General features: G+C 43.1%; 1 pseudogene; it reads left to right on the forward strand.

Moving 5' to 3' along the window:
- The first annotated feature begins 3611 nt into the window (after positions 1 to 3611).
- LOC134912708 (5S ribosomal RNA) lies at positions 3612 to 3731 on the forward strand (annotated as a pseudogene).
- Positions 3732 to 13277: the final 9546 nt, after the last annotated feature.

Consider the following 13277-nt stretch of genomic DNA (forward strand, 5'->3'; position numbering starts at 1 on the left):
TCCACGGATTGCCACTTGATGTGGTCTCTGACCGCGGATCCCAGTTTGTGGCCAAATTCTGGAGGGCATTTTGTTCTGATCTCCAGATTTCTGTCTGCTTGTCGTCAGGCTACCATCCGCAGTCTAATGGGCAGACTGAAAGGGTGAACCAGTCCAAGGAGCAGTTCCTCAGGTGTTATGTCTCCAAGTGTCAGACTGACTGGGTGGCTCATCTGTCCATGGCGGAGTTTGCCTATAACAACGCGGCTCACTCTGCTACAGGGATCTCTCCCTTCCTTTGTGTGTATGGGCATCATCCTAAGGCCAATTCTTTTGACCCCCTGGATTCCACGCCTGGTGGTTCCTCTGTGGTTTCGGTCCTTAGAGGTATTTGGAGGAAAGTGAAGAAAGCCCTTGTGTCTGTGTCATTAGTGACCAAAAGGGTTTTTGATAAGCGGAAAAGACCCTGCAGCTTCAAATTAGGAGACTTCGTCTGGTTGTCTACCAAGAATTTGAAGTTGAGACAGCCATCTCATAAGTTAGGCCCCCGGTTCATCGGTCCTTATAAGATCACTAGGGTTATCAATCCGGTGGCATTTCAGTTAGATCTACCCCGTTCTTTGGGTATCAATAAAAAATTTCATTGTTCCCTTTTAAAACGGGCGATTAGTAATCCTTCTTCCAGTGGAAGACCTTCCCCTCTTCTGATACGTGGCCAGAGGGAGTTTGTTGTTGAAAGGATTCTTGACTCCAAGATGGTTCGGGGTCGGCTGTCATTTTTGGTGCACTGGAAGGGGTATGGCCCGGAGGAGCGGTCGTGGGTGCGCAGTTGTGATCTTCATGCCCCCAGACTGTTACGCTCTTTCTTCTCGCAGTTCCCCGATAAACACGGTGGTAGGGGTTCTTTGACCCCTCGTCAGAGGGGGGGTACTGTTAGGGTCTCCTGCTCTGTGCTGCCACATCATCATGGCAACCGGGAGACAAGTGCTAGCGGAGTAACCTGAGCGTAGCTGATACTCCGGTTCGAGTCTTTTGCTGTGCAGTGGTTACAGGCTCTGTGCACGGCAGGGGATCCGGTGCTGGTTTTTGTGCTCACAGTCTGTGAGGTCTGAGTGGGGCGTGGACAGCACCTGCTATATAAACCCTCTTCTCAGGTTAGGCAGATGCTACTGAATCCTTGTTGGTTAGTCAGTTCCTGAAAGCTAGCTAGTACTGTGTAAACTTTGTATTTGTTTGTTGCTTACTGCAAATAGGCCTTGGGATTTGGTATTACACTCTGCCAATCCAGACCTAGCGTAAGACTGGAGTCAGTCGTTTATCCTGCTGGGGTTCTTTTGCTACTCTGTGAACCTAGCAAGTTTGCGGCTGTATTCTCAGACTTGCCTGCCAAAATCCTTTCTCACTGTGCAAGGTGTTCAGGTGTCAGTTTAGTGGCAGTAAGCTGAACCAGTGCACTGCAAGTGAGGACTAGGATTGTGGAGACTCTCCTTGTGTCTATTATTCCATCTCTGACCAAGGAGTTTACTGCCACACCCGTTGGTAACCCTTTAGGGTTTTGCTGTTGCCCTTAGCAACAGCATTTCGGGTTCTCTACGTATTAAATCACTACATCTCGCTTCTTTCCATCTGAGCATTCCTAATACTAGGGAGACACCCAGTTTCTTAGCCTTTGGGCTTCTCTGTTCACTTTGTGTTTATTTTGTTACCCTATCACCTTCTGTGTATGTAATGTCATTTTCCCAGTCTGTCTGTGAGTTCATTTGTTTTGCATCCCTCACCGTTCAGACACCAGTACATTCCTGCTGGCACTGGTGTGCATAACAAGAGGCTAACTGCACTGTTGTCAGAACGTTTCCAGTCCCTACACCAACATCCCCCATATACAGGGTATTGAATCATGCAGAGATCTTCTCAACAACAGAGATGCATATTTTGGACCGCCAGTCTCCTTTCTTATGTTACTCATTGACGTCATCCTCAACAAAAATTATTTTCTTTTTGAAAATTGTTTCTACTTGCAGAAACAAGGGACCGCCATGGGTTCTAACATGGCACCCTCTTATGCCAACATTTTCATGGCAGCATATGAGCAGGTGCACATCATTGGTAATTCATGTTTTTGTCACTGTTTAGCATTTTATGTACGATACATCGATGATTTATTTTTTATTTGGCAAGGCAGTGAAGAACATCTTTTGGAATTCATCAATGAACTCAACGCCCTCCCTGGAACCATCAGATTCAGTTTGACTTTCAGTAAAACACAAATTAATTTTTTGGATGTGACCATCAAAAAGGAGAATAATACATTGCTAACTTCAATCCACAGTAAGGACTCTGACCGTAACACTCTTTTATTGCACTCCAGTTTTCATCTAGCGCCTTTGAAAAAGGGCTTGCCTTTCTCTCAACTGCTGAGGGTGATACACATCACCTCTCATCCAACGGAATTACTAGGAGCTTTGGAATCTATGTGCCAGAGATTCTTGGACAGAGGATACTCCAAGAATGAAATCAATAATGCTTTATCGCGGATTGAGAAACTCAACAGAACTAAACTTCTTCATGTGAAAACTGATCCTACCAATAAAGATCGGGATAAACTCAATTTTTCCAGTATGTTCATCATGGCATCAGCCTTTATACGTAACCGCATCAGGGAACATTGGCATTTGATCTCCAGTGATCCGACATTGAAAAAAGATTTATCTCTAATACCAAGATTTGCTTATAGACGAGGAATGAATCTCAAGGACCTTTTGGTCAAGACAGACTTTTCACAGTGGAATACCTAGACAGATGTCCAATTGGCTTACCACCAAACCGGGAGTATTTAAGTGTATAGGATGTTCGAATTGCTCTTTTTTGATAATAGGCAATCGCTTAAAAAATCCCACTGATGGGAGGGAATATTCCATCAAATATAGGCTGGACTGTAACAGTAGATTTGTTGTTTACATTTTGAGATGCCCATGCAACCGTCTGTATGTCGGCAAGACTAGTAGAATGATGAAAGAACGGCTCAGCCAACACCACTCATCTATCAAGAAGTGCCTAATTGCTACAGACACCTCAAAAGACTTTACTAACTTACCGGTCGCAAGACACTTCAAGGATGCACATCATACTGTTTACCAGCTCAAATGTTGTATCATTGATCACATACCGCCCCTACAACGTGGGGGTGATCAGGACAGAATGTTGCTACAACGAGAACTACAATGGATATACAGACTTAATTGCCTTACTCCGATTGGCCTCAATGAAGATTTTCATTTAGGTTGTTTCCTGTGACATATTATAGTGACTTTTTGTTGGACTCGGCATTCCGCTGTTTGGTTTAATTTTCTTAGACACCGCCGTGTGTCCTGTCATTGATGTTCTTTGCATGCTATGTGCTGTCAGACACTGCCGTGTGTCTTTATATATCTAGAGACTCGATCCTGACAGGTCCCCACTTCACTAGCAGTGACACCTTTCCTTTCACCCTCGCTTTCAACATCCACCATGCAGACCCTCTCTTGCTCACTATGTGCAGCTTATTGTCCATCTTTGGTGTTGTATTTAGCAGTATCAGATTCAAGCTGCCTATATGGGATTCCCCAGTAGACAACATATTTTGGTCTAGTGATATTTACAGCCATACCACACAGGCGAATGTCCAATTCCGGCTGATCTTGGAAACTAAGCAGTGTTGGGCCCAGTCAGTACCAGTATCGGTGATGATCTGGGAATACTGGGTGCTGTACATCACTCACTTAATACCACAAGGCAGCGGACATTGTGCATTCTGTGGGTTTTCTCCCCAATAGGGCAGTTTGGATTATTTTTGCACATATATTCTTATTTATATTGATTGCTGTAACAAGTGGGCATTGCTTTGCAGTAGGTTGTTTTGAGGGTTGTCCTTGTGTCACCTGCTATTATTTCTATTAGACCTGTCATTCCTTCCTGCTTTTTGCACCTTGCACTTTCTAGCCAGCACCTTCAGGGAACCCTGTCCTGCTGAGCTTCAGCACTATTCCTTTTACTTTTTTTAAACACATCACTTAATTTCATTCACTTCTGTTTTGACATACAGCGTCCTTGCAATTCCCCTCACTATCAGCATGCCATTTACTAGTCAGGCTGCTGAGACCACCCGCCGCACGTTTTGCCATGCTCTGGAGCAGTTGCTATGCATGACACCGGGTTTGTTTAGCTTAGTTACCAGTGTCATGGAGTGGGAGGAGACAGCAGGGGATGCATTAGACATGCCCGGACTTGTCTCAGCCCACATCCTGATGCTGCTGGGTTGATTGTGGTGCCATTTGAGGCTTATATTTCATGTTCTGACAACAGTGCGGTTATCCCTTGAGGAAGACCAGTCGGTTGAAACAGCTGTCGGGCTGTATTTGCTATACTTCACCATGCCGTTTGGTTAAGGAATAAATCCTGCTTTTCTTTCACCTACACGTGAGTGCTGGCTTGTCTACTTTTTCTGCATCACTGGAGAAGTGAGTGTTTTATATTTATTGCTGCCTTGCACCACCATTTTTTGCTTTAAATACATAGGCTTTGAGTGCTGTCGTGATTTCCTATATATATATATATATATATATATAAAAATAAAAAATAGATCACCCTTGACCACACCATGAGCCTAGTCTCTATATATTTTTAGTAGCCAGATTAGGTCTTATACTTATGCAAATAAATAAAAGGTAGCTATAGTAACTTTGCACCTTGGTAAAATCATGTTGCACTGCTGGTGGGAGGTATTTAAAATATGTTGAGATTTAGATTTCAGAGGGGTGTTTCCCCACCATACTTGCCTACTCTCCTGAAAGTTGCAGAGGTTCCCTATTTTTGGTGTAGCCCCCTGTAACCCGCCTCTTCCCCAGAAGAGCAAGCAGATCTTCTGCATCCTGCCTTCACCCTAGTGAAGCGGGCAGGATGAAAAAATAATCTCTGGCATTCGGGTGTCCATGGGAAAGGGGAGGGACTAAAATGACATGAATCACATTATGTCAGAGCCTGGCACTGTCCCCCAAAGTTCCCTGCAGCTCTCCAGGCTTCTCCTGAAGAGGAGAAATCAAAAGTAGGTAAGTATGGTTCACAGTCACATCTTAATTGCAGTGTACAAATCAGTGGCGGACTGGGTCGGGGGGCAGAATTCCAGGTGCCTCCCAGGCCACTCTGTCACCAAGGGTCCTGGGCCAGCCTCTTCATGTTACAAAAGGCTCTGGTGGTCCAGTGTTTTATTTGGCCGCATCCTGTGTTCTGACTGTCATTGGTGATCCGGCAGCCGTGGTCACGTAATCCATCCACCACACTCATTCACTGAGTCCTACAGGGCTATGGATGCCCCGTAGGTCCACAGTTTGTAACAAAGCAGACTTTCTTTGATATGGCCTTACTGACTTGCATAGGCCGCCATATCACATGATAGTTAGAGACTGCTTGTATGCAGCGTGCTCTGCTCAGTGTGTCACAGCTGAGCAGACGGCCTGCTCAACAAGCAGGGGGCAGCAGCAGTGACTATGTCACCTAGGATCACCCTCATAAGTTTATATTGTACCCTCAATGCCCAGTAATTCCTCCCCCATAACATAAAAGTAGGTGGTACAAATGTTTCATAAAAGGAGGCTCCCATAACTATTAATTTTAAAATACATATATATATATATATATATATATATATACTCTAGGTGAGGTGTGCAGTAAGTGGTCCTCTGCACTGTCTCTTAAAATTACCATGATGACAGCAGCTGGCGGGCCCTAGGACCCAGTGTAGCTCTGCAGGAAGCCACAACCTCTGACTCAGTGGCTCCCCACACAATTGCTCTCCATCATCCTGTAGACCTCCCCCCTGTGTGCACTGGAGCAATAAGACAATGCTGAGGAGCATCAACCAGCAAAGGATGTGCTGCCAGCCTTCCAGAATTCAAGTAAGACACCGGAGATCTGGGTGTCCATGGTGCGCCTGTAGCACATGTATGTTAACTGAGCAGAATGCATATTTTGCTGTCAATTAGGCACACTGTACTGAGTAGCCCATTGTGTAGTGCTGATCCTGTGTATCTGTGTAATTATGTAGTGTAGTGTACTGTAATGATTAATACAGCATATGGGGGGGTGGGGTAATGACTTGGTGCAGCTTATAGGGGTGATGTAGTGCAGTGTATAGGGGGTGCAATGACAGTGCAGCATATAGGGGGATGTAGTGTAGCATATGGGCGTATGTAAAGACTTAGTGCAGCATAAAAGGGGGATGTAGTGCAGCATATAGTATAGGGAAATGTAATGACTTAATGCAGCTTATAGGGGGTATGTAGTTCAGCGTATAGGGGATGTAGTGCAGCATATTGTAGTGTAGTGCTGTAGTGTAGCATATTTGGTGTAGTGTAATGATGTAGTGCAGCATATTGGGGGATGTAGTGTAGTGATGCAGTGCAATGTTTTGGTGGGATGTAGTGTAGGGATGTAGTGCGGCATATAGGAAGGCATTGTGTAGTTATATAATGTAGTGCAGCCTATTGGGGATGTAGTGTAGGGATGTAGTGCAGCATATAGGAAGGTGTAGTGATATATTGATGCAGTGCATCATATTGGTAGGGTGTAGTGTAGAGATGTAATGCAGCTAAGTATTGTAACATATGGGAGGATGTAGTGCAGTGAAGTTGTGTAGTGTGGAACACACTGCTGTGGAGGGAGCATGCCAGTGAGACACTGGGAGCACACACTGAGGATAGTTTGAGCGATGGGGCCCCAATCAGTGTCTTGCTTAGGGACCCATGAGGTCTAAATCTGCTTCTGCATCACAGTTTTGCTATCAGGGCATGCTTAAAATGGGAGCCTCTGTTAACAGACAACTCCCATTTAGGCAGGGCCATAGAAAGTCCACCACTGGCTCTGTCCTGAAAGAAGTAGAGCAGAAAAACAAGCAGAGTAAAAACAGAAGGGAAGAATGAAACAAACACAGTTAAAGGAAAAGAAAGAGGAGAGAGAGAGAGAAAAGCAGAGAAAAAGAGCAAAAAAGAAATTCAGGTAAGTGTATGTTAGCATTGTAATAACTTTTTTTATTTAGTTCTGATGTGTCACATGTGCTATAACCAACACTATTTTACACTTACATTGAAAATCTGTATGTATGACAGCAATTAACGTAGAGACAATCACTTTTCTCTATATCTGCAAACATCTAATGTATGGCGAAGGAAATCATGCAGATGTTACTAAAAAACAATGAGCACACTTTTATGGCATATCATTTTTCACATATTTGTAAGCTGACCTGCTGGTACATGTACTGTGCAGCGGTGGTGGTTATGCCGGTTTGTCTGTAATTAAAGGATGGGCCATTTCTTATAAGCCTGTCCTCTGGACTTGCCTCCCAGGCTAAAAGTTGCCAGCCAGCCTCTGGTGCAAATAAAGCTCTTCAGCATTTGTCGGCTACATGCAAAGCAGACAGTATTTTCCCTGCATGCAACAGATAAAATAAATATATTTGCACCCTTGCAGTGCAACCTGGTCTGTCCAGGTTCAAGATTAATTGCTGTTTTTCCTTTGCTCCTATTTCAGAATCAGGCCTTTGATCTTTCATTTAATTATCCCAGACAGAGGGGGTAATTCCAAGTTGATCGCAGCAGGATTTTAGTTAGCAATTGGGCAAAACCATATGCACTGCAGGGGAGGCAGATATAACATTTGCAGAGAGAGTTAGATTTGGGTGGGTTATTTTGTTTCTCTGCAGGGTAAATACTGGCTGCTTTATTTTTACACTGCAAATTAGATTGCAGATTGAACTCACCCCACCCAAATCTAACTCTCTCTGCACATGTTATATCTGCCTCCCCTGCAGTGCACATGGTTTTGCCCAATTGCTAACTAAAATCCTGCTGCGATCAACTTGGAATTACCCCCAGAGTCTGTAGTGGTGGCAATGTGAATATAAAGAGCCCCTAAATTAGCTTGACCCTGCTACCTTAAAAAAGAAAGTGAGGTAGCAATCACTTTTGCCTCACCCTTTGCTAAAAGTCACAATTTTTGCACACTGACATTAAGAAAATTACACAATTGAGATTGTATTAATTTTCCTAGCAACTAAAGGGAACATAGGGGGTAATTCCAAGTTGATCGCAGCAGGATTTTTGATAGCAATTGGGCAAAACCTTGTGCACTGCAGGGGAGGCAGATATAACATGTGCAGAAAGAGTTAGATTTGGGTGGGTTATTTTATTTCTGTGCAGGATAAATACTGACTGCTTTATTTTTACACTGCAAATTAGATTGCAGATTGAACACACCCCACCCAAATCTAACTCTCCCTGCACATGTTATATCTTCCTCCCCTGCAGTGCACATGGTTTTGCCCAATTGCTATCAAAAATCCTGCTGCGATCAACTTGGAATTACCCCCATAACTTCTACAGATATCAATGTTTTGGCTGGTTTGTATTTAGTATAGAAGGAAAACATGTTTTTGTCTTGACAAACACTCCTTACTAAAAATACCTCCGGAACATCCTGGGGCTTATTAGTAGTTGCATGTAAAGCAAATGCATTGTCCACACAGATCAAGCAAATGCAACTGACATAAATCCACAACTATTCAGTGTTGTGCACATATCCAAAATGTCATATATCAAAGTACTGTTAGCAAACAATTGCATTTACTTGCTCAGTGTTAAGCTGATGAACAGAAAACAGCTTTGATTGCAGTGACACCAGTTTTCTTAAAACTACAATATATTATACCTCCCAACTGACCTGATTAAAGTGGGACAGTCACATTTTTTCTTGGACTGTCCCTCCCACGGGCCACAGACGGTGGTGGTGGGGAATTGGGGAGGACATCGCTGCCCAGTGGAGAATGAATGATGGGCGAATATGTCCGTCATCAACAAATATTGTGCCGACTCCTGGATAGGCTGGGGGCTGTTCAGTAGCTCTTGGAGTGCTGGGCAAGCCCACAGCATGACAAAATGGGGGGCATGGATTTCCAGAGCTGTATTTTGATCGAGACCACACCTCTTGCTGCTAAGCCATGCCCCCAGTTATCGCCAGTCTTTAATTTTGTGTGTTGACCTAAACATTATCCAACATCGGTAGTTGGCATTTAAATTTGTATACTGTATAGCAAGATTTGCTCATTGTTTTCACCAGGGTAAGATATGTACTCACAATTTGGGAATTATTTAAAATATCTGCCAGCCCTGATTCTTTTGCTGGTGAATAATTATTCTCATTAGGGATTTTTTTTTTCAGAACACAGCTTAGAATTATTATGTTTTTCCTATATAGTTTGACTATTATGTTTACTCTGAGGACCTGACTTGTGCTGATTGATAGCACTATTTTGGATCACTACAAAAAAGTGAGTATGATACTAACATTTTATTATACATATTTTTTATGTTTCATGTATTTTCATGTGAGGTTTCATATATGACTTTTTAACTTGTATTATTAAAAGTAATAATTTAATTTGTATTATACCTCTATTTGTGGTGGATTAGTGGCCCAGACAAGAGAGTACCTTATTCCTTCTTTTGGTACCAGCACAAGAAATGTGTAAGATTCATTTGTTAGTGTACTTGGCTGTCTGGCAGACTGAGGCACCAAAAGCAGGTTGGTGGAAGCGAGAGGAGAGCAAGTGTTGTCACAGAGGCAATAAGCTACAAAACTATCACCCAAAATTGTATTTTGGGAACAAATCTACCACATGTGAAAAAAGTGCCTTTACTGTATGCCCTCATTGCTGCCAACACAGGTCAGAGGAATTAGAATACATTTGATGGAGGTGCTCCAGCACAAGATATTTTCTTTAATAGAGACACTAAAGGAGCATTTTGATACAGCAGTCCTTATCAATTCCCAGTTGTCATCACCTAGTTCCCACACAAGTTTTTGGGCAGCTAAGGATGAGGAGTCTAATGTTAAAATGGAATTATATTAATAAGAGACAGTGCCTCTATCGATGTGTCGATAAATTCAGAGCCATTCCATTGGTGTGGGGAATAGGCAGCATGGAGAGTGGAGGATACAAAGTGCTGCATTTCAAGATACTAACAGAAACAGTAGTGGGGCAGCTGGTATCTCTACTAGGTATCCACTAATGATTGTGTGGCAAATTTACCTAAGACTAGTGATGTGCACCGGACATTTTTCGGGTTTTGTGTTTCGGTTTTGGATTCGGTTCCGTGGCCGTGTTTTGGATTCGGACGCGTTTTGGCAAAACCTCCCTGAAAATTTTTTGTCGGATTCGGGTGTGTTTTGGATTCGGGTGTTATTTTTACAAAAAAAACCTCAAAAACAGCTTAAATCATAGAATTTGGGGGTAATTTTGATCCCATAGTATTATTAACACTTAATAACCATAATTTCCACTCATTTCCAGTCTATTCTGAAAACCTTACACCTCACAATATTATTTTTAGTCCTAAAATTTGCACCGAGGTTGCTGAATGACTAAGCTAAGCGACCCAAGTGGCCGACACAAACACCTGGCCCATCTAGGAGTGGCACTGCAGTGTCAGACAGGATGGCACTTCAAAAAATAGTCCCCAAACAGCACATGATGCAAAGAAAAAAGAGGTGCACCAAGGTCGCTGTGTGACTAAGCTAAGTGACCCAAGTGGCCGACACAAACACCTGGCCCATCTAGGAGTGGCACTGCAGTGTCAGACAGGATGGCAGATTTAAAAAATAGTCCCCAAACAGCACATGATGCAAAGAAAAAAAGAGGTGCAATGAGGTAGCTGTGTGGCTAAGCTAAGCGACCCAAGTGCCCGACACAATTACCTGGCCCATATAGGAGTGGCACTGCAGTTTTCTAACGAGAGGATGAGTGCTTCCATCCTCATGTGAATCTGAACCACTAGCCATGAACATAGGCCAGGGCCTCAGCCGTTCCTTGCCACTCCGTGTCGTAAATGGCGTATTGGCAAGTTTAGGCTTCTCATCAGACGCTTTTAATTTTGATTTTTGGGTCATTTTACTGAACTTTTGTTTTTTGGATTTTACATGCTCTCTACTATGACATTGGGCATTGGCCTTGGCAGACGACGTTGATGGCATTTCGACGTCTCGGCCATGACTAGTGGCAGCAGCTTCAGCACGAGGTGGAAGTGGATCTTGATCTTTCCCTATTTTACCCTCCACATTTTTGTTCTCCATTTTTTTAATGTGTGGAATTATATGCCAGTAATATATCAATAGCAATGGCCTACTGTACCGTACTGCTAAATATTATATACTGGTGGTCAGCAAAATTCAGCACTGTCCTCCTACTACTGCGCAAAACTTAAATACACCACAGGTATGGATGGATAGTATACTTGACGACACAGAGGTAGGTAGAGCAGTGGACTACTGTACCGTACTGCTATATATTATATACTGGTGGTCAGCAAAATTATGCACTGTCCTCCTACTACTGCGCACAACAAATTAAATGCACCACAGGTATGGATGGATAGTATACTTGACGACACAGAGGTAGGTAGAGCAGTGGACTGCTGTACCGTACTGCTATATATTATATACTGGTGGTCAGCAAAATTATGCACTGTCCTCCTACTAATGCGCAAAACTTAAATGCACCACAGGTATGGATGGATAGTGTACTTGACGACACAGAGGTAGGTAGAGCAGTGGACTACTGTACCGTACTGATATATATTATATACTGGTGGTCAGCAAAATTATGCACTGTCCTCCTACTACTGCGCACAACAACTTAAATGCACCACAGGTATGGATGGATAGTATACTTGACGACACAGAGGTAGGTAGAGCAGTGGACTACTGTACCGTACTGCTATATATTATATACTGGTGGTCAGCAAAATTATGCACTGTCCTCCTACTACTGCGCAAAACTTAAATGCACCACAGGTATGGATGGACAGTATACTTGACGACACAGAGGTAGGTAGAGCAGTGGACTACTGTACCGTACTGCTATATATTATATACTGGTGGTCAGCAAAATTATGCACTGTCCTCCTACTACTGCGCACAACAACTTAAATGCACCACAGGTATGGATAGATAGTATACTTGACGACACAGAGGTAGGTAGAGCAGTGGACTACTGTACCGTACTGCTATATATTATATACTGGTGGTCAGCAAAATTATGCACTGTCCTCCTACTACTGCGCAAAACTTAAATGCACCACAGGTATGGATAGATAGTATACTTGACGACACAGAGGTAGGTAGAGCAGTGGACTACTGTACCGTACTGCTATATATTATATACTGGTGGTCAGCAAAATTATGCACTGTCCTCCTACTACTGCGCACAACAACTTAAATGCACCACAGGTATGGATGGATAGTATACTTGACGACACAGAGGTAGGTAGAGCAGTGGACTACTGTACCGTACTGCTATATATTATATACTGGTGGTCAGCAAAATTATGCACTGTCCTCCTACTACTGCGCAAAACTTAAATGCACCACAGGTATGGATGGATAGTATACTTGATGACACAGAGGTAGGTAGAGCAGTGGACTACTGTACCGTACTGCTATATATTATATACTAGTGGTCAGCAAAATTATGCACTGTCCTCCTACTACTGCGCATAACAACTTAAATGCACCACAGGTATGGATGGATAGTATACTTGACGACACAGATGTAGGTAGAGCAGTGGACTACTGTACTGTTATATATTATATACTGGTGGTCAGCAAAATAATGCACTGTCCTCCTACTACTGCGCAAAACTTAAATGCACCGCAGGTATGGATGGATAGTATACTTGATGACACAGAGGTAAGTAGAGCAGTGGACTACTGTACCGTACTGCTATATATTATATACTGGTGGTCAGCAAAATTATGCACTGTCCTCCTACTACTGCGCACAACAACTTAAATGCTCCACAGGAATGGATGTATAGTATACTTGACGACACAGAGGTAGGTAGAGCAGTGGACTACTGAACCGTACTGCTATATATTATATACTGGTGGTCAGCAAAATTATGCACTGTCCTCCTACTACTGCGCAAAACTTAAATGCACCACAGGTCTGGATGGATAGTATACTTGACGACATAGAGGTAGGTAGAGCAGTGGACTACTGTACCATACTGCTTTATATTATATACTGGTGGTCAGCAAAATTATGCACTGTCCTCCTACTACTGCGCACAACAACTTAAATGCACCACAGGTATGGATGGATAGTATACTTGACGACACAGAGGTAGGTAGAGCAGTGGACTACTGTACCGTACTGCTATATATTATATACTGGTGGTCATCAAATTTATGCACTGTCCTCCTACTACTGT

This window comes from Pseudophryne corroboree, chromosome 4 (genome assembly GCF_028390025.1).
Source record: "Pseudophryne corroboree isolate aPseCor3 chromosome 4, aPseCor3.hap2, whole genome shotgun sequence".
NCBI classification, from domain to species: domain Eukaryota; kingdom Metazoa; phylum Chordata; class Amphibia; order Anura; family Myobatrachidae; genus Pseudophryne; species Pseudophryne corroboree.